The sequence below is a fragment of the Phalangium opilio genome, unplaced genomic scaffold (assembly GCF_054372755.1).
Source record: "Phalangium opilio isolate 3A_F unplaced genomic scaffold, DU_Popi_V2 ptg000079l_1, whole genome shotgun sequence".
NCBI classification, from domain to species: domain Eukaryota; kingdom Metazoa; phylum Arthropoda; class Arachnida; order Opiliones; family Phalangiidae; genus Phalangium; species Phalangium opilio.
This window is the reverse complement of record NW_028324187.1, coordinates 4,760,594-4,787,460: the sequence shown is the minus strand read 5'-3', so window position 1 is coordinate 4,787,460 and position 26,867 is coordinate 4,760,594. Positions and strand designations below refer to the sequence as shown.

The following is a 26,867-nucleotide window of genomic DNA, read 5'->3' as shown; positions in this document are numbered from 1 at the left end:
AAGAAAGCATCTCTCACTCCTTCCCGTGAACCCTTTTAATCGTGCGCCTGCGAAATGTCACACATGTCTTTCCAATATATACGTTTCAACAGCGAGAGAAAAGATTAGGGACGGAAATAAATAACCGGTTCGATTTATGGAAACGCCGTTATGATAAAGTTGATGGCGCTATACTTGTATAGTTTTGAATAATTTAAAGGATTAATATAAGAGTGCTTAAAGGTAGGGATGATTTTCGCCGCTGTTTTCGATGAAAATGGTCGATATTGGCCGGGAGAGACCTGAGGGGGTTGAATATGATGGCATCGAATAATTCTGGATGGCTTGGTTCCTTTTAACGAGGCGGCGGTTTGCCCTTTCCTCCCGAAGGAAAGGAACAAATCTCCATCCAATCGATAGACGAAAAGTTTGTCCGCATATACAGCAAAATAGCTTGCCCGGGAGGGGAAAAAATCTAATTGGGAATTTTGAAATAATTTCTGAGATGGAAAGAAAATTCTCTTCTCTGTTCGCTTAAGGGGGAAGATTGTTGGAACGGACCAGCTAGTAATTGCTTTGACTAGATTTATAAATATCATTCATACTCTAGGGAAATACCTTTTAAGCTCTGTTTTCACTTTTTAAAAGGCTGCGGAAACGAGTTTCCGCCTGTCATTTAAATTAAAATAGTCCCTTGTAACGTTTCGCAAAGTAACCTAATTTTTGTTGTGAAAATGTATAGTTACTTACTTTATTGTTCGGTAGAAGTTGAGACTTATAAAACTCATGGTTTGTTTTCGGCCCTTTCGTTGTGACACGTCTCATTTCTTGAATTAAGGTTATATATATTACACGCCGTAGTTCCTTAATATATTAAATGTCTTGTTGACTTTATATGTTATTTAAATTAAATAAACTATATATTTAATCATACATTCTGATCTCACGAACTTCAATGTTTGTTCTTTTTGGGAAGGGATTAAAAAAAGAACTCTATAAAAATTTACCGTATTCAGAAACTTGGCAGACATAACAACGAAATGCAAACAAGGCGAAAGGTTAGCCGCGGGCATTTAGCCCAGTGAAAACAAGGCTTTACTTTTTAACCCCCTTTGGTACGCTACTTCCAACCAATATTGGGCCTCGATAAAGTAAATTGCATTTTTTGATACCGTGATAGCGTTTTTTTTAAACCCTCCGGAGATGAGATTTGGCTCCGGGGATGGCTTCTTGAGCTATGTAACGACAACGAAAGAACTTTTTAAATTTCCTGTAAGTGTAACTGTATATTTAAAATGTGTATTCATGTTTCACGTATCGGCTGGTACTAAGCCTAAAGGCCAATTTACAAGGAGTGTGTACTTGTTAGGCCTAAATATGCACTAAAGTATTCTATACTTCAACATAAATTATAACTGAAGCGCAAGCTAGTTTTTGATTTGAAAAGAGAGTATGCATGCACGTATTTATCGTTCTAGTCTGATGTTTTGTCAGCATTTTGGTTAAAGTGTAGGCCTATAACGTATATATTTGGAGATAGGAATAAACTTATTTCCTGTTTATCGTACATGTCAGGATGGGATTCTTGGAAAAGTATGTCCGGAAATTTCATAGCGGAGAAACGCTAGCTTCCATGGAAGATTTTCCGAGATGAAACTTTGCCTTTAAATAAGATATAGACAGTCTTGAAAGGCATGATTCCTCGGGTAGCGAGGGGCTGATAATCTATAATGTCAAGAGAAGTTGTCCGATTTTATTTTCCTTTTTCTGGGCAAATCTTGGGCGACATCGCTCTTTTTCACTCGGGCGGGGCCGTTAGGCTCCGGCTAAACTTACTCTCTGGTAAATAAAAGTTTGGATTGGGAATTTCTGCGCGCTCAATCTGATCGAGTTGGAACTAGGCGGATGTTGAAAAAGCTCACGTATTCCGTTAGCAAACCTTTTCCTCCCTCGATCCGCATCTTCTCTTCCATCTCCTGCATGCTAGCTTTTCTGCTTTCTAACCGGCACTCCAATTCCGTGTACAGAGTGTTTCAAATGGATCTGTCAAAATATCCACCTCTGTACGAGTTCAAATGATTCAGAAAGTACATACTGCCTTCATGTTAATATACAATCTTTAAAAGTTCGTGATATTGACAACAGTCATGCAAAACATCACCTCTTTTCAGTTGCCTGTTATGTGGTTTTTGGAGCCTGCAATTTTTATCACTCTTAGCAGCAAAGGAATTTGGCAGTGCCAGTCTGCTATTTTTGAAACGCCATTTTCAAAGATGGCGGCGGGTTGTAGAAATATTTCTTATGGTGTACCTACTACTTATGACTAAATTTCGCTTCCAATTGGACCATGGACGTTGATTACCAGTCAGTCACGATGGAGATTGGGACAGTATAGAACCAAAGTATTTTGACCATTTTGACTCGGTGGGTGAGATTTAAAACAAAACACCCTGTACACTAGGTTTCTTTCCCTAGCGGCCTTTTCACAACTGATTCCGGTTTAGGTCCTACGCGAATCCATAGCTCCCGGGTTTGAATCTACACTCGCTTTTCTTCTCTTCCTTCCTTAGAGGGATCGGACCCTCGACAAATCTTTTAATAAACGATGAGATTTATAAAGGGATTTCTTTTATCGTAAAGTATCCCACACCTCGAACTGGTTCTGACTCACTATCGAGTCTTTTGGGTGTCGCGACTGCTTGGTGTTGGAAACGAGAGAGAAAATTCGCTTCATCCAATTGATTCTATTTAACGAAGCGACGTTAGGGGAAAAATAAATGTCCATAGTAACTTAGTAGGCGTGTGGAAACGGTACCATAAGTTTATAAGATATGTTTCATAAGTAAAACACTTCCTATACTTCGTAATACTAGAGACTTACTGAGAGCTTGTTCGAGAACGACGCAAGACGCAGTTTTGCAGTCCATCTTCAAGCCTTTGACATCGTCTCACCAGGTATCGCTTTACCTCGAATCTATGACCTACGTAGGTCACTTCATGACAAGCTGAAGTTTGTAACCAGTGAAAAACTTATGGAATGAACATATCTTATGAACTTATGACGGTACCCAAGACGTTACCTCAAATAATATGAACAAGTTATATATTGGTATGGATGATGGTTCAATTTAGGTTTGTTGATATGGCGAGAATCAAGTTTGATTTCTTTTTATTGACAAGTCAAGTTTGGTCGTTTCAATACCGTCACGGGGGTGTGTGGGGGCGTCGCTTAACGAGCTCCCCCAATCCCCGCGGGGGGACAGGACGGAGTTGTTTAACCAAAAACCAGAGAGAAACATGATTGAAATTCTAGCATCATTCATTTTTACAGGTGTTTTTCTTATACATCTCCTTGAAGCTTAGAGACTAGCTCTGTGATAAGGGGTTGCCCAGGGGAAGGAAGCACCCTTCAATCAGAACCCAGCTTGATCGAGAATTTTTCCTATAAAAAATAAGTTCGTATAGTCTGTTAGCATCTTGGTTCTACAGTGAGACGCGTAATCTCACGAATATATTATGAAGTTTTGATGTCTCCCAGGAGCTAATGGAGCAAATTTCTCTTTTGAAAGTAGTATGGGCGAATACGATTGGTTAGTTCGGTTATAAAGAACTAAACCTCCATGCACCCCAAGTTTAGTTTATCTTGTGTTTCTTTTTTTTTTCTTACGTTATGTGTGGGCTTGTTTTTTATCTTTATATATATATTGACTAGTATACTCTGTGCTGCTGTAATAAAGTTTAAGGCTTAAGATATAAATCCCTTCTTGAAGTTGTCTAGGATTACCAATCCTCACTCCCCTCCCCCCAAGACGGGGGGAGTCAACCCGCCTTTCCATTGGTTATTGATTTTTATTTTGCTCCAGCTATACTGCTAGCAAAAGAGCTAGGGCTTTAGAAAACGACCTATCTAGGTTTTTTTCACGCTCCAAATTGGAATTCGATAGATTTTGCTATTGGCATTTTCAAACCTCTTTTCCGTTCTTAGCTCTTACCCGTTTGGTGCCCGAATTATTTCAATTAGCACAAGAATATACAGTCCTTCATCTTTGAAATCTATTATTTTAAAAATTTAAGCAAATTTTAACAAGAAGATGATGGTGTTGAAATTTGATCTAGCGACTAACTTTGTTCAAATTGCGAGCACTAATTGGTCCCGGGTTTCGGCACCACTAAATTATTTTACTGGTTCTAATTTGAGAGAGCTGGATGCTGGTTGTTTGTAGACAATGTTAGTACGACATTTTAAACATAATAAAAAAAATGTAAATTTCATGATCACATTACGACATGTTCAACTTAAGATCCAATATACAAATTCTGATCTCGTGATTTTCAAAATTTGTTAAAAATATTCATGGAGAATTTGGTGTAACGTTTAGTTGGACATCACTGAAGTCTAGCTCACCAACCGACTGGTCCGCTGAAAAACCTGATATTTGAGTTTAGTCGCTGCATTTTCAAGCCACGAAGACTGTGTGTATTATGTACAGTAAGAGCGGAAAGATTTTGTACTAAATCACTTATGCCCTACATATTTTTTATTTCGGAGCAGGAACTTGGCTGGCCAATCTTAGTTGGCCATAGGATAGATGATATACGAAGGTTTCTTACGCTTTAGTTACCGTGTCAGCTTAAACAGTCAATTCGAAGATAGATTTTTTTATTTCCAATCTCGGCAATGGCCACGTTTTTAGGTGTAAAGGATAAGGAAAGAAACTAAAACTAGCTTCGTTAGTGTAGATGAAATGGTTGAGAAAAATACAAAGTTATGAAATTCTTTCGCAATTGAAAATTGTTTCGAGAAAAACGAAACGTGACCAAGTTTATGATATTGAAGAAATTTTTTTCATGCGTTGGAGTTTCATCAGGAGGATAAAAATTGTATCCAAGTCTTGATAAGAATTTGATTCAAATATGATTGAAAATTTAATCGAAATTGGATGATTAAAGAAATATAACGTATAAATATATCATTAAATTTTGTATGGAAATGTTTCTTTTCGAATTGTGTATGAAAAGCAAAGTCTTTAATATATACGAGTATTACGTCCAAAGAAATATATTTGAATTTTAAAATGTATATATAGTTTGAAAATCTTACGGCGTCATCTTGTTGCTATGGTAACCTTAAAGGTTATGAAGCAAGATTATGTTTGAAATATTCTCGATTTTCAAATAAGAAAAGTAACGTATCAGGGTCAGTTTTCACCCGTTTTAAAAACTTGTTAGTTTAAATTAAACGCTTCGGTGGAAATGAACTTTGATTGTGTAATTTTGGATTCGGTTTTAATCTCAATTTTCTTAAGCACTAAAACTATGTAGTTCTTTTTATGAAGGCGTAGAATTTCGGAACAACCATCTAATCCAGATTGTTGTAATCGTAATTCTCATTGGTTCGTGTTTCCATCTTCTTGGCGAGGCTTTTCTTTCGAAGTATGTAAAGGGAGGAATAAAGAGAATGCAGCAGCATTTTTTTTGTTCTGATAGGAGGGTTTCTTAAGAAGCCGTGAAACTGATAAGTTTTTTTCCATGGGTTGCCCCGATATTTCCGCCCGATATGAAACACTCGATCCTCCGTACCACAATCTTCTTCTACTCCCCACTTCGTTCCATTCATTTTATTTGTGCCATTATAGATTAACTGCGAACGGAGAAAAGCAACCTGTAAAGAAATCCTCTGGCTTTGTAGGCGTTACCTCGAAAAATTCGAACAGACTATCGTTTCTTTCGAAACGCGCCTAGGGGGCATTTCAAAAACTTTTTCGATATTTTTTATCGTTATTTTTCAAGTTCTCTTGTGGAGTTCTTTTAAATCGAACACTATCTGAAACCAGGGTTCCTTACAGTAATGGTTTGAGAACTACGAAATTGAAAATAAACCCATCCCCCCAAAACCCCATGGAATCTAACAAGATTTTACGCGGAACAAGGGACTTGGAATAACTCTAAAAAACGTAATAAATCTCATAAATTCATGTCATTCCTATTAAAATACTGCTTCAACTATTAATTTTAGTTAAATTTAATCATTTAACGCACTCTTTTATACCCATAATGATCTTAATTTATCTCTGGTGGTTGTTGATGTTGTTGAGAAAGTTTATCATAACGGTGCTTTAAATAAGAATGTCATTAACCATTACTTCAAGGAACCATGCACAGATATTTCATAGTTGGGTTCCAATTCCCCTTCTTGACGTCATTCAGTAGTTATTCTTTTCGTTCTCTCCAAAAGTGACCTATTTCTGGGATGTATAGCGGTTTGTCGCGAATTTCTATTATTTAAGAAGTTGAAGATTTGGAGAACTTCGGTTATAATGAAAGATCTTGTTTAGAGGCTTTAATTATTAGTGATCTCTTTCGTTTTGTTGTGACACAGATATCTGTTGTGTCGCCGTCATCCTTCTAAAGTCCAAAGTAATTTAAGGATTAAAAAGGGAGCGACCTAATTCATTATTTTCGCAAACCTTTCGGCTGTTTTCAAAGTAGGGCCTAAATTCTTTTAAAAAAAAGTTCTCAAGAAACTTTTAAAATATGAGCATATTTTAGTTACTTTCAAAGTTCAGGTAATTTTGTCTTACTTTTTGATGAAAATGTCATTTGCAAAATTAATTATTACAAGTTCGCCTGGATGGTGGTTTTTTATCAAACACGTCTGCGTGACGTGTGAAACACTTCTACAGGGGCTATGGAAAAATACATTAACATTTTCAGCCTGTAAGCTGGCTTTCCCTTAGTCTCAGAAATAGAATAAATTTTAAAATTTTATATTATGTCGTAGTTTAAAGAGAGTATAAAGTTCCAAAATTAGGAAGACTCGTCTGCTGCCCTATTTTTAGTCTTGTGATACTTTTCTTAAGAATGCTGGAATGTACTTTTCTTCCAGGGGTTGGGAAATAACTTTATTTTCTTTAAACGTTATTGTATTTCATACGAGAAAGGGTTATTTTCATGTGGAAATAAAATATTATTTGTAAGGGGAGTCAAGAAAGCAAACTTGAATCTCATTTGCGTTCTTGATGAGGCTCTTACCGTGTTGGTTGGCGGTCTAAACTTTAAAAAAGAGAAAATAAAGCCACCAGAAGCTTAATCCATCTTTAAACAATCCCGTACCAGATTTTTTTTCTAGACACATAGAGAAATTATAAGGTTAGGTACGCTAAACGGTGAATGTTTACGCGCACTTCAGATGATGTCCTTCTTGAAATCCAAATTTAAGGATAAAAAAATGAACTGAATTGTTGCAAGTTAAGTCTTCTTTGCGGAGAGATTGGGTAAATGCGAATTTGATTACCTAGGCAAGAGTTAAACAACTAGGAGTAAAAAAACATCACAAACACTGCTTATAGGGAGGGGCATCTGTCACCCGTAATGGAAAAAACCTACTTTTCTGTTGTTTGTTTGTTGCGAGAATATATTGGATGAATTGCAAACCAAGCGTTTCTTTCTTTATATCTGAAGTACAACCGCCATCTTACACTGGTTCAGATTTTTCACGACAGAGGCGCTGCAGCTTGCCCAGTTTTTGCAATCCACTATCATTTTACCTTTCTGAGGCTCCAAGAAACGTCAGGAATGCTAGCTAGTTCGCGTACGAAGTTAGAACTCTTACTCCTAGTTGATTCACTTCTGTTTAGAATATTATCCTTTTATATTTCACATGACTCATGCAGGCTTGCAAAATTCATCGGTGAAATTCCAATACATTTTTTATTTACCTGGGAATAAGATTTCTGCAGGGTATTTGGTCTGGCGTTAAGGGACTCCGGAACTTACCCAACCAACATTTTTCAAAGGATTAAGAGTTTATTTTCAACTTTAAGTTGAAATAAAAGTCCAATGAGCTTATCAATCCCCCAGCCAGATTATTAGCGAGTTTTCCCTAATTTGTTTAATTCATTAGCCTCGTGATAAACGGGGCTTTTCACGGATTAGTACCTCACCCCTCTCCCTCTATTTCGGCTTACAAAGATTGATTGGAAGAGTTTAGCTAAATTTAAAATAGCTATATGTTGATTAACGCGTTAAGCTATCATTAAGCTCTTCCGGCTTCTGAGTGAAAGAAGATTGATATCTTAAAATACATTTACTTAAAACTTTGATAACTTTAATAAGAAGCAGGTTGATGTAGTTCTGTTTAAACATCATAAATTTAGGCCAATTGAAATATTCAAGTCTTACATATACAGATAAATGTAGGGATAAGGACATGCAGGTATTTATCTTTTATTTATAACTTCTGAAATATAGATATAGATGGAGCCAAGAGATGCCTCAGCCTCCGACATATCACTGCATTAAGGAAACTAGGGCGCCATCTAGAATTGATTAGTAGCATTTATGTTTCTCTTAATTCTTGCAGATGTTTGTTTCTCTGCATTTAATATACAAATTCGTCTAAAACTTTCATAAGATGTGGCTTCCCACAATCGCAAATGAACTGAGGAAATAGAATTTCTTAAACTAGTCTTGTTTTAAATGGAACTTTTACGTTTTCAGTTCAGTTTTTTCAAAATAACATTGAGGGATATATAATTCAAAACTTAACCGTGCTTTTGATGTGGCATATAAAAATAAGAACAGTTATAGTCTGGTGAGCTTGATTGAACAAAAGCATGTACGTAAATGAATTAAAAATCACTTCTTTCTGTATATCTTTATCTTACTTTAAGTTGAAGTTAGGCCTAATCCAGTTTTTAATAAAAAATAAGAAACTGAACATCTGGATTTTTTCCTAAAACTTTTTTTTACTTTAGAAACTAGGCTAGCTATGCTTGTAAATAAATATTATATGAGCAGGTTTTTCTATAATCCATCTCTTTAAACTGCTTTGAAGTCTAAAACTGCACGAGTTTGTGAAAGGAGGTAATAGTTTCTATTCACATCAATTTTTTTATGGAATTGAATAATTTGACGATTTACTTTCTTCTGCGTCGGTAACATTATTATGTTAGCTCTATTTTAAAGCTAAGTCAGTAATGCGCCGAGTAACATAATTAAAAGTTAAATTAAAATAGTTTATTAACTTGTGTTTACATATCGAGATCACGAACAGGAATGATTTTAATATTACAATTGTCTCTAGGCGTTTTTAAAATCATGACGTCATACTCTAGATAACGAAAAGCGTTTTTATAAATTTATCAGTTGTTATCACTTATGTCTATTATTAGCCTATTATTACGCATGTCTATTGTTAGCCTATTCTAACGCTTTCATTCGGCCATCCTAATAACTTAGACTCCTGACTAAGCATGATAACAATAATAGTTTACAACAATGGAGATTTTGCTTTTATGTTTACACAGTTTGAAAATTTGGAAGAATTTAATTATCCTAACTTAAATCTTGAAATAGTCTGGTTTTCTTCGGTTTCTACCGCTTCGTCGCTGGTAATCTATTCCTTCCAATTCAGACGCTGCGTGTACTTGATCGTTGGATGAACTTGGAGTGGCTTCTTTACTAGCATTGGTTGTTACTGATGGTTCTTGGGTTATTGCGTTGACTGGTGACAATTGTCCATCAACGTTCTCTTCATCTGAAGAAGATTCGAAACCTTCATGAGCGTCAAATATTTGAAACCTTTTCAGCTTATCTACTGGTGCTGTATTTCTATAGAACTTTTGTGTCCTCTGAGCTTCAGGGATGTCCTCAATTTGATATCTGTCGTAGTTAAGTGCTTTCGTCACAACGTAGGGGCCCTTGAATTTCGGATTTGTTTTTGTTGGTACTCCAGTAGCGATTGGTTCTCGCTGAACCATTACTAGATCTCCCGGTGAATATTCCGCTGCTTTGGCTCTCTTGGCATTATAGCGTAATCGCTGTTTTTCTTGGTCTATACGTATTCGATCTATCGCTTCCATTCTTCGTTTTTGGGTTTCTAGCTCAATTGGTTCTATTGAGTCGTCGTCGTCGATTTCATTTCCCAGCGGATGTCGGGATCGAAAATTAAATAGTAGTGAGAATGGGGTTCTTAAGGTCGCTTTGTGGAACGTATTGTTCAAGCCCCATTGAACTTGCGAAAGATGGTCATCCCAATCTTTTTCATCTTGTCGTGTGCACAAACTTGCTATGGCTGGCGTTATGGTTCTATTGTACCTCTCGACCTGTCCGTTGCCACGAGGCGTTGCCGTTGCGTTCTTGATGTGTATAATCTTTGATTTCTTACACAAATCTTCAAATTCTTTACTTGTATACGATGTGCCTTGGTCCGTAATAACTCTTCTTGGTGAACCGAAAAGACCAATAATCTCTTCCAGGGATCTCCGAGCAAATGCGGCTTTTGTATTCCTAACCGGCTTCAATATTGTGAACTTCGTAAATGCATCAACAATGACGATTAAGTATGCATTTCCCTTGGTACTCTTGATAAACGGGCCTAGATGATCCATATGAATTGTATCCATTGGTACGCCCACCTTATCTATGGAATGCAAAAATCCAGGCTTTCTTCCAGACGGGTTTTTGTGATATAGACAATCCAAGCATGAAGATACGTATTGTTGAACGAATCCCTTCATTCGTGGAAACCAATAGGCATTCTTCACTCGGTCATAGGTCTTGTCTACACCAAAATGGCCAACATCGTCATGATTCCATTTTACTACTTGCCAACGAGCCTTCTTCGGAACAGCCCACAGTAACCTCTCTTGCAACTTATCGTCTGAGGATTTCCTGTACAACTTCCCATTTTTCAATACAAATTCCTCCTTCACTTGCTTATCCGCTTGAGTAAGATCAGTCTTCTTATTGAGTTGGTCGATAAGTCTCAATATTTTAGGGTCTTCTTTCTGGGCCATTACGAGCCAATCTTCGTGGGATAAGGATACGTGGCAGATTTGAAACCCCTGTACCACGTCAAGTTCTTCACAATCACCGTGCGGCGCTCGACTTAATGCATCAACGTGTGCCATACTGGAGCCGGGGCGGTGGATAACATCATAATGAAAATCCTGCAACTTTAGACACCATCGAGCGATGCGGGGTACAATATCTTTCTTCGAGATAGTGTTCCGTACGGCGTTACAGTCAGTGACAATCGTAAATTGTTTTCCTAGTAGATATACTCTGAATTTTTCAATCGACCATACTATCGCCAGAGTTTCGAGTTCATGCGAGTGATATCGGCTTTCGTCAGTATTTGTTTTCCGACTTGCGTAGTACACTGGATGCATATTTCCATCGGACCCTTCCTGCATTAATATAGCGCCAAGGCCAACTTGACTGGCATCAGTATGTAATTCCGTCTTGGCACTGTGGTCATACAAAGCCAATAATGGGCGTTCGGTGAGTTTAAGCTTGAGCGTCTCGAATGCCAATTCCTCTGTTGGTCCCCATTTCCATGCTGTTTCTTTACGTAGCAAGTCTGTTAACGGTGAGGCCAATCTTGCAAAGTTCTCGATAAAATGACGGAAGTAGCTTGACAACCCCAGAAATCGTCTGACTTCGTGAACATTCCTCGGTCTTGAAAAAGCACGGACGCATTCAATTTTGCGCGTCCCCGGTCTAATGCCTTCTCCGCTAACTTCGACACCCAGGTAATCAATTTCTTCCATAAGAAAATAGCATTTCCTTTGATTCAGTGTTAATCCAGCTCTTCGGAGGACTTCCAAAATCTCCCGTAAATTTCGAATTCCTTCCGTTGCCGTTACTGATGGCAACAGTATATCGTCCATATACGCCATTGCAACCGTATACAGAAGATTTCCAAGTACAGCATTGATCATACGCTGGAAAACTGCTGGTCCGTTCTTCAGACCGAAAGGCATTACTTCGAACTGGTAGTGCCCGTCCGGAGTTATAAACGCTGTCTTCTCTTTTGATGCTTCGTCGAGTGGAATTTGATAATATCCAGACGCGAGGTCCAAACTTGTGAAATATTTGTTGCCTTGTAATCGTTCAATCTGGTCTTCAATGCGAGGAAGAGGATACGAGTCTCGTTTTGTAATTCGGTTAAGAGCTCGGTAATCGACGCAAAGTCTCTCGTCGCCAGTTTTTTTCTTGACGATTAATATTGGACTTGCAAATGGTGATACGGAGTCGACGATAATCCCTGCAGCCTTTAATTCATTGATCTTGCTCGAAACCTTTTGTCTCTCCGAGAAGGATAGTCGATATGGGCGGAAGGTCACCGGTTGCTCAGAACTTAGTTCTAATTCCATCTTAGTACTATTTGTACGTCCTATGCTCGAAATGTCCTCCGCAAAGCAATCATGATACTCGTTTAGTAATTCAATCAAGCTCTCCTTGTCATCTTGGGATACATTAGGTCCGATGTTGACATCTCCAACCACGATAGGGTTACCACGCTTAACGTCCAATTGCAAAATCTCGTTCGTCAAAGGTTCGGCCAATGTACAGACTTCGGCTCTCGCTATCCTTTGGCCATTCTTGAACTTCAGTTCCCGCTCGGATACATTGAGTACCGGAATTGTAGTTTTGCCATGTTCGTCGACTGATATAACACTTCGTGGTATGCAATGCTCATAACCCAAACCGCATCGCATCTGCATGTCTACGAAAAGGTCGGACTTCCTCGTTCCTTCCTCTCCTACGTGAACATCAATGAACCCAATGTACTGAGTTGGTATAACAGTCGCCTCTTTAGCCCAAAGATTAATTGCCTTCTCGGGTAGCGTCGGAATTTGAATGTTCTGGAGACAGTTATCTTCCTGATCTGCATCATATGGTTCTTCAAAGATTCGAATTGTATTCTTCCTCCTAATTATCGTAATGTGTGGTTTTCGCTAAAGGGCTGGCCCACTAGCATCGGTATTTCTTGAGCGTGGTCTGGTACAATGAGGACTTCTACTATAGTTTCAGCCTGATCGAGTTTCACTTTACCCGTGAAAGTTCCCAAAACCTTTGTTACGCCTGCCCCATATCCTTCGATGGTTACTCCAATTGGCGCCGGTTTATATTTAAGTCCTGCATTGTCAGCATCGATTTTACGAATTGTCACGCATTTGCTTCCAAGATCTAAGTAGGACTTCATTGGTTTTCCGTCTATGGTTCCATCCATGAAGTATTTCAGATTGGTATCTTCATTTCGCTTCGAGTCTAGATGATGAACTGTCTTCGTTTTAGTTCTTAATGATGGACAATCCTTTACTTCATGTCCTGTCTTGTGACATTCTGTGCAGCGTTCTCTTTCCTGTGGTTGTGAACAATTCTTCGAAATGTGACCATAGTTCTTACAGTTGAAGCACAGGGGTTCACCCTTCTCGTTATATCTAGGTTTCCGCTTAGTCTTCTTTGTCTGCTCCTCGCTGTTGTAATTTTTACTGCTATTTCCAGTATGACCGCTAAGATGGTTATTCGCAATTCGTGACCTATCCTTCCGGTTTGATTCCCATGTAGAACCCGGTTGACTTTCTCTCAATAAGCCCATTCGTTCTTCCATTAACTTGACGTATTTCAAGAACTCTTGGGGTGACGCGTAGTCTCGAGTACTTAATGACATTATAAGTTGCTCGTCGCGTAGACCAGTTATCAAGTAGTCTATCATTGCCGAGTCCGAAATTCCAGCCAAACGAGCCTTCGTCATCTTATCGTGGCAATATGCTTCTACCGATTCGTTGCGTTGTTTAACGCGCGCTTCCATTTCGCGATAAGGTCTCTGAGTTCCTTTTACTACGGGAAACCATTCCACCAACAACGCCTTCCACTCATCCCAAGAATGATTGACGCTTGATAGTCCTTCATACCAGATGCGAGCCGTTCCCTTGAGTTTGGATACTGCGTGGCTAACAATAACTCTGTCTGACCAATTATAGGCCGCCGCGGTCTCATCAACCTTCTTAATCCATAGATCAACTGTCTGGTGTGGAGACGTTGAAGGGTCGAAGTCTGGTATTAACTTTCCTGTATCGCCCCAGTGATGGTGTTCTGTAGGAGTAGCCGCCGGTGGTTGGTTATTCACCTGATTCGCTTGGTTGTTTTGAGCAGTGATAAGCTGTTGTTGAAACTGTACTTGAACTTGTGTCATTGCAGAAAGTGCTTGCTGTACCGCTGTAGCAACCGCATTCTTAATTGCATCCTCAAGTCCCGTAAGGGGGGCCGCCGCTGCCGCTCCCTGCGTGTTTTGATTCGTATCGGTCATTGTACGCCGCGAATCTTCGTTGGGACCTTTACGATTTACGCCGAAATTATCGTAAGGTGATTCTCTGTAAGTTTCCGTAACGTCGAAGCAGTCGCTCCCGTGGTCTCTGACTTGTTCGTTAAACGCTCGTTCCAAGTCCCTTATCCCGATATTATCGTACCTTCCTTCGTGGAGGGCGCCGTCGACAAAAGTTGGGTGTAAATATTCTTCGCGTGAATCGCTCTCGATGAATGTATGGCCACTAACTTCGTTATATTCTACGTCAACCGACACTCCTTCAATTTCTCGTGATCTTCCGTTGGAAAAAGTGGGCTTTAATCCTTTCCCGAGTAAACGTGTGGTAGTTGGATACTTCGCTGCCGCCTTTGACCTCGCGATCTTTGATCTTGAATTTGTCGAGTAGACCTTTCTCTCACCCTTTTCCTTTAGTCGCTTGCTGAACCTTGAGGCAGAATTCGTAGCCCCGTCACTGTCCGTGGTTAACTTTTCCTTCACGAACCGTTTTCAATTACCTCGACTTCGGAACACGTTCTCGTAACTTTCGACAATATCGCGCAAAAAATAAAACATTCCGAGTTTTTTTTTTTTTTTTTTTTTTTTTTTTTTGTCGTTTGAGTGTCTTAAGTTCGGTCCATTGGACAACACCCCACTTCTGAATTATGTTAGCTCTATTTTAAAGCTAAGTCAGTAATGCGCCGAGTAACATAATTAAAAGTTAAATTAAAATAGTTTATTAACTTGTGTTTACATATCGAGATCACGAACAGGAATGATTTTAATATTACAATTGTCTCTAGGCGTTTTTAAAATCATGACGTCATACTCTAGATAACGAAAAGCGTTTTTATAAATTTATCAGTTGTTATCACTTATGTCTATTATTAGCCTATTATTACGCATGTCTATTGTTAGCCTATTCTAACGCTTTCAATTTTAATACCCAAGGTTTTAAGTGAAAATGCAACTTGATATGTTATTGATAATAAATAATTTAAATTATTAAAATTCTAAACATTTTTATCAATTGAAAAAAAATTCGTTACATTTTGTAAAATGAAGATTTTACGTTGCATTTCTACTTTAAAAGGAGCGAATTAAGATTTAACTCATTTTGAATCAAGTCCCCCGCAAATTTCAAAGAAATAATAATTGTAAAGAGCAGTCGACTTTAGTCCGCTCAAACTTCCTTCTTTAAAACTTGGCTTTAATAGTTCTAGGCACATCCGTCCAAAACATCCCAAGAATTAGACTACTCAAAGATAAGAATCGGGTCTCCTTAGTGCAAAACGTAACTCATTTTAAGACTGTAAGTGACTATAAAAGTCGAGAGCTCGTTTCGGGAAAATGATGAAGTCCGCCAACTTTTCTTCATCCACAATTTATACTTGGTTCCTTTAGCTGCCACGAATAGGTTGGAACAGGAGTCGAGTTGAACTATGTTTAATGATAAGTTTAGGATTGAAGAATTCTTTTGTTATCCTTTGAGTTCGTTCGGTCTAAGTTGGATGGACGAAAGTTGGACCCCATGCGGAAAGGGATTGGGCGTATTCATAACGGAGACAAATGTAACGATTATGACTGGCCCATTACCGGAGAACCCAAAGAGAGAAGAGAGAGAGAGAAGTCCTTCGTCCCTTTTCCAAAGTCGGAAAACATTAGCGTCGTTGAGTAAAAGCCAGAAACGAGCTTCGAAATTCCGAGTATTTTTCGCTTCGTGTCTCGAGTTAAATTCCATTCAGTTTTACCACGTTTTGAAATCTCGAAGACGTAGTTATTTTCAAGGAAAATCTACTTGACGAATACCTTTGAGTCTCAATTCATCAGAAGTTTTAATTCAAAATGTATATATTTATAAATGTATTCAAATTATCAAGTAACTAATACAGAATTAACCTGAAAAGCCACAAACAGAATTTACGTGAAGGACAAAGAACACACTGAAATGAATATCAGGTAACATTTGTTTCAGTCCAACTCTAAGCCCAAAGAAGGGCTTTTTAAATAATTTTACTGACTGTCTTAAACATCCTCTTTAATGACGTAAGATGGTGAAAAATACGTGTTTCCTGTTTATTTTTCAACGGCGTCAGCCCCTTGATTTGCCAATCTCTCACTAGCTTTCTAATTCTGTGTAATGATCGTCGCCATTTTGTCAGAAAGGGGAGGAGCCTCTGGTACGTTCAATATCACGTGTTTCTTTAATTGTATGATCGAATGCCTGAAGTAGGATGTTCTTCAAAGAAGGGTTGTTGTAGATTTTTGGTTGTATGCAAAGTTACTTAGTTTGGAGGCGCACTGTTAGTAACTTATGGAGCGAAGAAAAAAGTGCAATTTTTCTCAACATTTGTCATTTCCAGTTGCATTGGCAAGACTGCCCGCTGTTCATCTTATAAGAAGCGATGAAAGACGCGTGGGAGAAGAACTGGAAGGCATTTGGGCATTTTTAGCTGCCTTCGTAGATGTTGCATTTCTAGGCTTTATTGCGTCTAGGGAAAAATAGGCTTAGCATCCGATTTTATTAGCTTTCTTTTCTAGGATTGAAGATGAGATGGGGGAATATCCATTTGGATTTTCGCTGAATCCCTGGCGTGGCCAAATTTTTCAAGGCTCTGGGCTTATTTAGAGGGCATCTCGACTGTATTGACATCCGCAATTTCGTTTCGCCAGCAATCCTAAAAACTATATATATTCCCAAATCTGGCAAAATAAAAGAGCCCTGGGAACCCAAACTATACTTTTTCTAAGAACACATATATCCCCTTACTATGGTATGTTAGTAAATGAGATTGTTGAAGTATACAGGAAAGATTCAAGCTAAACACTTGCGAATATTTCATTTCACTACCTGAAAAACTAGGGATTTATTGAAGGAGCGAAACGTTTATGCGGTATGCAAAAAGTCAATAGCGAAGTTTGACGTGAACTTAAGGGCAAAACTATACTGGGTCATTCGTTCGGAATATAATTTGTCTTTCCCAACTATCTTATCTATATCGTAATCTCGTATCAGTAAAGAAGAAGAAGAAGAAGATGTGGGTTGGAGGGTGAAATAGGTGTATTGAGTTTGATGGTGTTCTCCGCTTGAAAAGAGCCAAAAGACATTGCTCGCTTTATTTTGTTTGATGGAAGTTACCCCTTCCCTTTTTCCCTCTTCTCATGATCTTCTTTTCTGTGGGCGTTTTTTCGTCTTTCGTCTTTAAGATCTTCGGGGCCGTTGTTTTAAAAAGGCTCCTTGATGCTCGCCAGGGAGTAATAGCGAAATTTTCCCTCCCCCTCCTCTTCCTGCCAAAATCGTCAATCTAACCTTTCACTACAATCAAAGCCTGTCGAACCCTTGCATCTCTTTTATCTCAGTGTCAACTAAAAGCGGTAAATTTTGAGCTTTTCTTTGTCATGTCACCCTGGCTGAATGCGCCTCCTCTTGTCTTCTATGCCTGGTGCACACGTAGAGGTTTTTCCAGCGACAACCAGAAACCAGTGAGCAGTCTCTACCTTAGCTTCGCTGGTAGCTGGAGAAACAGCGAATAGCTCAATTCTCTGAGGGAGGGGGGGGGGTAGAAACGGGGGGGAGGGAAGGTAAAGTATGGCTCGTTTACTCGAACGGCCATTGATGGACTTCCATTACCAAACTATAAACTGACGTGTTAATGTTTTTGGCAAAGCAGAGCGCGAAGATGGGAGAGCACCCTAGTGTACACTCAGCGTAACTCAGTCAGTGTAAAGAAGGGGGTATACTCCCTCCGGGGTGTAGGATGATTGACCGAGCTGACCTTTTAGTTTGGACACTTTATACAGTATACGGGGAAGGCAAAACCCTCAACTTTTAATGGTTCATTTTTAAAGCCCCATTCTTCCAACGAATTTCGGACCCATTCCCTGAAGGTATATTTGGAAACTGGATGTTATCGAAAAGTTTGCTAAACTATATACAGGGTGTAGTTGCGCTTTCCTGTACCTCTATATACGAAGAATTGACCCCATTGAAGACCAGCTCCCAAAGTTAGTTAAAACAATTAAGGGGATAACGTAATTAAGCTTTATTTTTTCATTTAAGAAATAAATTCTTCGGGTAAAACTACCGTAGGTGTTTTTAATTTATTCAGTGAGTTTCTGATGTACTTTTCTGTCAGGCCTTGGTCTAGAGAATACCACTTTATTTTAAAATATTTAAACTTTGTGGTACTTCTTTTAAAATTAATTTATGAGCCACACTTTGTCGATATTAACTCCGATAAAGGATAGATGAAATATATATATATGAAAAAAAAAATCACCTTAGGGCGTGTACCTTTTACAGATAAATTTGGAATAGGAAATGGACGTTTTATCCACAAAGCTAATTCGATTGACATTTTTTTCCCTTTCAATTCTTTAGATTATTTGCAAAATGGTGATGACTTTTTTTTCTTACGAACTCCTTTTGATTTTGGGAGGGGGGCGTGGTTTATAGGGCGACCTCTATCGGACAGGAATTTTATTTTTTCCTTAATAAAGTCTATTTTGGGCGGGGGCCGCGCTTCTTTTGATCTTGTTTGAAGCCTGATTTAGTGCCATTAAGATAGCAACCTCGAGGTACCCACCCCTTATCCAAGGCCCCCTAAAAATTGTCCTTCGGAAAAATTTCCCATATAGGTTTTGAGTGTTCCTTGAAGGTAAAAAAGCATGTTAAAACTAAGCCTGTCCCTGAATACATTCATTTATCCGTGATCCTTCAACCCTATTTTAATCTATTCACTATAAACAAATGTTCTGTGATAAAATTAAAAGCTTGTCAACGATAATTCTATATTCTTAGGAATATTGAACGTATTCCCGAAGAAGGTAAGAGTGCATGTATTTTTTTCTCAAATGAAATTGCTAGGCTCTAGGAAGCTCTATTTTAGGGGTAGGGCTTGTTTGGTTTTTTCTGTGTAGCGAAAATAAGTTTGGGTAATGGGTCCAAACACTGCCTTCTATAATAAAGGCCACGACTTTTGGGGAGTTTGATATTTTTTCTTAGGTACACTTAACCAAGGAGCTTACTCGGTTTTACAAGTCCATATTTTTCTTTTACAAATCGTGGCTCGGACCAATATTAAAGGAGGCTATGGTCCTAAACACTAAAGTGATCCAAAATCGATAATCTCCCAGATATATATTTTTCAGCGGAAACGATCTCCTCTAAAAGGTTTTCTCTGAACCAACGCTATTGTTTTAACATAAAGAACGGATTAAGCCTACGTAATAAGATCTTAAAATGAGTATAGATAAGGGTGTTAGAAAGGCTGGTTAGGGAAACTCCCCTACCACATATGGCTGCATATGGTACCGCCATCTATGATTCCCAATAAACATTTGGGGAATTTAAATTTGAAATTAGCGCCACGATTTTGTTGCATTTTATTCTGTCAATAGATGGAGTTAATTGTAAAATTATTTATTAACAAAATATTATAACTTTTTTATGGGTGTTAGCTAACTTAACTTGCTCATCAAAAATCTTCGTATGACATGAGAGAGTTTATTTCGTAATAAGGTTTAAAATTACTTACTCGGTTGATAAATGGCTGAAGCAAAGACAAAATGAAAGGATCACGTATTTCCTATGCAAAATTATACTATGAATGGATTTAGAATAGTTCAGAACGAGGTAGTAACGTACATACAGTTTGGGTTTTGAAGGAAACACGTCGCGGATTGTTTTTTAAACCAAAACGCGTACGTTTGAACAAAAATGTAGAAGTAGAAATACCCATTTTAATCTCGTTTTATTGTGGGAACACGAAAACCAGACTTCTCGTGTGCTCTAGCCGAGGGGTAGGGTATTAGCAATAATACTTACTTAGCAGTACTTATAATCACAAAAGTTCTACCAAACGTCTAAAATCCTAAATAAACCAACGATTTTAAACCAACAATAGGATTTCTTAAATATCCAAAAAATATACGTTTTCGTTAAGACATCGAAACCAGTGAAATAAACTCATCAAATGCTTTAAAAAATTATGTTAAATTTTGGGATGTAACTAAAACTAAAATCGAAATGGCCGGCCCCTCGACTCTAGCCATGAGCTCCGTCGTATTGACACTATTTCACCCATCTTTTATTGCGCGGCTTTATTATTGTACCCAAACATTTCTTTCTTTTTTTCTCTAACTACTTACGGAAGCTTAGGTTAGATATCACTCCGCCTTATCCTCTACTACGCTGTCAGGTTAGATCGTTAAATAAGAAAAACGTATCTTTTTTTTTCTTTTCGGGGTAACGGGGTGAGCGTGATTGTAATGTAGAAAATGGGTCCTTTTCGCAAAATTTTTCTTCTTCAAATATCACCATGAATGTACGCAGTTCTACCTGAAAAATTATTTTCGTTAGTTCTGTTTGAAACATTTGGTTTGTTAACCGAATGACGTTGAATCTTCATGGTGAATTATTGTACATGAATTTATGCGGGGCTACTCTGTATACGTAACAACCATTCATGACATCACGAGGAAGCTGAAGCTTCTCTGGAATCCTTAGTATATCCACCATGGTAAAGCGAATGAAATGACTTTAGCGGGAATAGCATTGAGACTCAGTATGTACCATTTGGCGTAATGGACGTGTAAGACCGTTACAACGGGTATATCTATGGAAAAAATCAGCGCTCGTTTATAACTCGGCCCATTTCAGGACATGCTTGCAGGTTGGAAGTCTCGTACGCTTCCCTGGCTTACCTTTAGGATAATAACCCAGTCATTAGTACCACTGTAATTGGCGAAATTGGGACTGTTATTTACGACTACTTAACTAGCTAATATGGAATAAAGGTTTACTCGATGCATGGGTTTAACAGTAATTGTTCGGAACCATAGTTTCGTGTATATACGTGTTACGTTATTTTTCCACGCCCGTTCAAGGTAAATGTATTAATTATTCTTTTTATAGATATAAGGGCGAACCTAGTTCATATTTAATTTTCACTGGAAAGAATTTAGGTAGCAGTATTTTAAATTGAAACCCCTAATTTTCCAAAAATTTATATTAGAATTTGTTCCGACCAATAAAAGACTTTAATCCGGTTTACAGATGACCTTGATCTACCAATAGAAGAGTTGAATCCGATTTAAAGGTGATCTTGATCTACCAACGGAAGACTTGAATTCAATTTAAAGGTGATCTTGATCTACCAATAGAAGACTTGAATTCGATTTAAAGGTGATCTTGATCTACCAATGGAAGAGTTGAATCCGATTTAAAGGTGATCTTGATCTACCAACGGAAGAGTTGAATCCGATTTAAAGGTGATCTTGATCTACCAATAGAAGACTTGAATTCGATTTAAAGGTGATCTTGATCTACCAACGGAAGAGTTGAATCCGATTTAAAGGTGATCTTGATCTACCAACGGAAGAGTCGAATCCGATTTAAAGGTGATCTTGATCTACCAACGGAAGACTTGAATTCGATTTAAAGGTGATCTTGATCTACCAACGGAAGAGTTGAATCCGATTTAAAGGTGATCTTGATCTACCAACGGAAGACTCGAATCCGATTTGATGATGATCTTGATCTACCAACGGAAGACTCGAATCTGATTTGATGATGATCTTGATCTACCAACGGAAGACTCGAATCTGATTTGATGATGATCTTGATCTACCAACGGAAGACTCGAATCTGATTTGATGATGATCTTGATCTACCAACGGAAGACTCGAATCTGATTTGATGATGATCTTGATCTACCAATGGAAGACTCGAATCTGATTTGATGATGATCTTGATCTACCAATGGAAGACTCGAATCTGATTTGATGATGATCTTGATCTACCAATGGAAGACTCGAATCTGATTTGATGATGATCTTGATCTACCAATGGAAGACTCGAATCTGATTTGATGATGATCTTGATCTACCAATGGAAGACTCGAATCTGATTTGATGATGATCATGATCTACCAATGGAAGACTCGAATCTGATTTGATGATGATCATGATCATGATCTACCAATGGAACAAGCACAATTTTTCAGATCACTCCGAGTAGTCCAATGAAATTCTCTTTTAGTGTTAGAGTTAGCTGATGCATCTGTTAGAATTCTATGAGTTAGGGTTAACATTTTTCAAACATTGAAGGCAATAAGAGTAGAGGAAATAGTAGAAGAAAATATCTTTTATAAATCTTTTGATGAATCTCTTTAGACGATGAAAAACGACCCGGAATCAATGAACGGATTTTTAATGGCAAAAAAACATTTCGTTTTTCTTTTTTGGGGGAGAAGGGCGACTTTCGAAACGTCAACTTTTATCCCTCCGTTCGAGTTATTTTATTCAGTGAAGCGACTTTAAAGGAAAGGGGAAACATTTCTCAATAGCCAAGCTTCGTAAACATTAACTGAGATAAACCGAACAGTAACTGTATTTATCAGAAGGGAAAAATCATATTTTTTGGCCAAGAGAGAAAATTCTTGATAACCTAGAAAAGACCTTAACTTTCATTCATTCAACGGTGCGAAATCGGTCCCTTCTTAGATTATAACTTTTTCAAAGGCATAATAGCCTATAGTGGACGTTAGGCCTTGGCTCGGAAATTTTTCTTCTGGACGGTAAACTTATTTTTTCTTACCTACCTTATCTCTTGAAAAAAAGTAAAAAAAAAAGAAGTAACAACCTTTTGGGGTGACTGGGAGTATATAGGCCTGGGACGGAAATTACTTTTTTAAGGGTTTTATACACGAAACCTCGCCATCTTTTCAAAACCTGTAATCTACTTCAGGGATAGCCAAAAAAAATGAAAGAATAGGGTAACCCTCACGCTGAGCTGGCTTTTCGTGACTTAAAGCCAGAGTATCGCGCGTCTCTCTCTCTCTCTCATAGATTTACGTCGTAGATACTCCCTGAATATGAACGGGTTTTACCATAGATAATTCACTTTTAATCCAGTAACATTTATAGACATTTTTCCAAAAAAATAGAATGATTTTGCTACCACTGCATTTTAAAAATAACAAAGACGCGTAGGTATTGGTCTGGCCCTTGTCTAGAGTCAAAATCGTATCATGAGTATGACTAGATAACGAAGACTGAGATGCCTAGTTGTAATATTTGTGTTTATGCTCATAACATTTAACCTATAAGCGTGTCTTTTGCCATGGTCACACTTGAATGTGTCACACTTTGGGCGAACATGATCTAGGAAGGTTATTCTGTAACCGTTCAATATGGTAGCGTAGAGGTGTCGGACATTATCCATAATAGTGTCCAATTGTTTCGTATATAGAAAACACCCTACAATTTATGTTTAAATGCACAATTGTTATTATTCTAATAATTTATCCATTCCTCGAAAATCTAAGATCTTAACACAAAAATATTCAGTAGCCATTGCCTCTAATCTACTTCACGATAATCCGCTCAAATTTCTGTGTACGAAAGTATAATAACTGGAAGTTTCTCAACTGGATAATGTATATGTGATAGGAGCCAATACGATTTGCACAGGTTTTACTTCTAATTAATGGTGTTCATATGACAGGTATAGCTTTGAAGGTATATTGGAACTCAGCTCGTTTGTCATATCTAATAGATGGATGGTTATTTGTTCTGACCACACTCTACTCAAACCCCCGTTCCCTATTGGCTGAGTTGGATCGGTGCACGCTTTTTTTCCTGATGAGTACATACTTCCTGCTTCTGTGTATTTCCATATGGGCTATTTTCACAGTAGCCCCGAGTTGGTTCAACAACCACTATTATACTTAACCATTTGATATTTTAGAAGTTGTTCTTCAATTGAAACAAATTTTAAATCGAAAAGGCTTAACTGAAAATTCAACGAAACCTTTATTTTTTATATCCATTTGTAAACTTTAAGACCAATGTAAATACGGGTCTTGTCGATAGCAGTATTGGAATCCCCCTAGAAACAAAATGGAGAAACGAATAATAGGAAGATTGCTTCGGGATGTATATGTAACTTAGATTTGTTTGTAAGCGAGCGATGTTTGTGTGCGGCTAACGTTACAAGGCTTACAGCGTCTGCTTGTGACAGAAAACAAGACCATATTTCTATTTCAAAATTCAGTCGTGCGTACGTTTAGCAACTCCTATAATCTCGAATCGTATTCTTTCCTTATTTTTCGTTCAAAAATATTATTATTTAAATATTTGTATCGAGTTGCTTGCTTGCTTGCTCTGTTTATCCAAAATCCCCTAAAGTAAAACAACCAAAGCCGAAAATAATAAGTTTTCATCTTTTCCCATTTTAAACGGGAAATTCGACCCAAGGCTTAAAAGCGTGCTCTCAATAAATATCATAGAAATAAGGGTTCATCTTCTTCATTGCGTGTATCTCAGTTTAAACTGCCTAAAAGAGGTTATATGGCACGTTAAATCGTTCGATCGCCATGTTCGAATTTTGTTTTTCGTCTTTTTTCCCAAAATAATTTATGTATTTTGGTATTTCGAAAGATGAAAAAAATTTTTTTTAGAAAAATTTCGTAAACAAAAAGTTTTTTATTTCAGTGGATTTATTTTATCTTTAAGTATTCACTTACTTATTGATGGTTTTTATTATAAACTTACCGAGAAATTGCGAGAGCTTGGAACTGTTTTATTGATCCAAAGGCAAGCGGCAGATTTATAAAATTGAAACATAAACTTTACTGATAAATAAACACCAGCTACGTATTTGTTTTTTTAAATCCCCAAGTGAAACCAATGAAACTCTACCTCAAGATTATATAACCGCATCCATGAGATAAACTTTAGGGCTTGCTTTATTGTATTTCTCCATTCGCTCGCATCGCGTCGCTTCTAAACGTTCTTAATACGGCTTCTTGTAAAATATTATTATAAAATACTAAGCTAGCTAGAGTCGGTGGCTTTGTTGGTATCTTTTGAAATTTCAAACCCCAATAGATGCCAAAAAAAAATGAAAAATCTTCTAGGCAATCGCCCCTAGGGACCGTCCAGAAATAACGTCAGGATCATGGTGTCCAATATGTATACAGACGACCCATTAAAGCATAAGTTCATAAGACATGTTCCATAAGTATAACACCTCCTATACTTCGTAATGATACTGAGAGACTTACAGCTCGAGCTGGTTCGAGAACGACGGAAGCGAGAATTAAAAATTGAAGTCCTACACTCGGTGGTTAATTTTGCAGTCCATCTAGTTCCAATTTAGTCTGTACTAAGCCTTTGATAGCGCCAAAACCAGGCGTCGCATTACCTCGAATCTCAGACCTACCTCATTCACTTCATGACAAGCTCCAGTTTGTAACCAACGACAAACTTATGAAACGTATCTTATGAACTTATTTTAAAGTGAGACGATATTCGTAACCAGAAATAAGCGTAAAGTAATTTGTCAACGACCCCTTATCCTATATGAAGCTAGCTAGCTACATGCGCAGTCAGATTATCTTATACTCAGATTAATGATCCGATGGAAGTAGAGAGGAAAACATCGTGCAGGGTGCTGAAGAAGCGTAAATAGTGTCTTTATTCTTTTTCCAATTTATGCTAATATGACGGCATAGATGATAATCTAAGAGTCAACAAAAAATGCTCGGGGTTAAAAGCGAAACTTGAAACTTCCCTCATCCTCGAACCGAAAAGAAAAAATAAATTATCCTTCGCGTTTAAATTTTAGCTTCCTCGAAAAACACAAGTACGAGATCAGATGGTTTAATATAATGTCTTTCTTTTTTAAAATTTAAAGAGAATTTAGCTAGAGTGAATCTAATAGGAGTAGAAACTTTCTCGCAAACACACGTATCCAAACGGAAGCTCTAAATTTTGAGCTTTGGTGATCTCCTTTAAGATGTAGCGAAAACATCCCAAACAGTCTAATCTAGAGAGAATAATTGGGTAATGGATGAGATTGGATTTTTTTTGACCGCCTGAGGCTGTAACGTAAAAGTGGCAGAAAGGTAAACGGCATAAAATTCTAGAAAGCTACAAATTAGACTAATTGAACACTGTCTCGTGAAGAATTTTAGTTATACCAAGAAGCAATATCTAGTTTAGTAGGGAGAAGGTATGAATTTGCAACATTTCTAGCTTTATCTCCAGTCCAAACGTAGGTCCGGAGTTAATCCCAGCCTCTAAATTACAACCAGCATCTCATTGGTTCTTGAAAACTCACGTCAGCGCGTCGTGAATGACGAAAATTTCTTATTTTCCGACTGAGGAGAGGCAGCGAAATAGCCCGGCCTTCTTTTACGTCCCCCCTTGTATTTTGAAAGGGGGACTAGGACTATGGCGCACGAATACTTAGGCATCTTAACCTTCTCCCTAGTAAACTAGATATCGCTCTTTGGTTATACCTTAGCCATCCAATCTAGAAAGTATATGTTTAAAAAAGTGTTTTCTTTTTTCTTCTCGTGGCAGCATTGTTTATTGTCTGGAGTATTTAGGTAAAACACTATTAGGGGATAAAATCGTAATCTCCAACGGTCGGGAAACTAGACTCGTTCAGCTAAATATCGAAATTCTATATCACGTTTCGGGGATCGGGGCGCTTGGGACGCAACCCTCGATTAGCATTTTCGATCTCGATTACGTGTCATTTGTACACAGTCAGTCCCCTCACTTTCTTTCCCTGTTCAAAATCTCCCTCTTTTCAAAATTGATTTTCATTTCATTCCCCGAAAATCCTATTGTCTTCTTATTTTTTTAGTCTTAAACAAAAACAAGATGCGCCGAGGCTTAGAGAGTCTTAGCTTACTTCTCTCGAAACGCGAGTGTAGAAGCTAGACTAGAAAAATAGTGGAATAAATTTTCTACGGGGCTTGAAGCCTAGCTGGCTTAG

At 37.9% G+C, this 26,867-nt stretch overlaps 1 protein-coding gene across 3 annotated transcripts in view; it reads left to right on the top strand.

Moving 5' to 3' along the window:
- LOC149654304 (neurotrimin-like) overlaps window positions 1–26,867 on the top strand; it is a 167,350-nt gene that overhangs the window by 76,713 nt on the left and 63,770 nt on the right. The gene's annotated exons all lie outside the window — the stretch shown is intronic.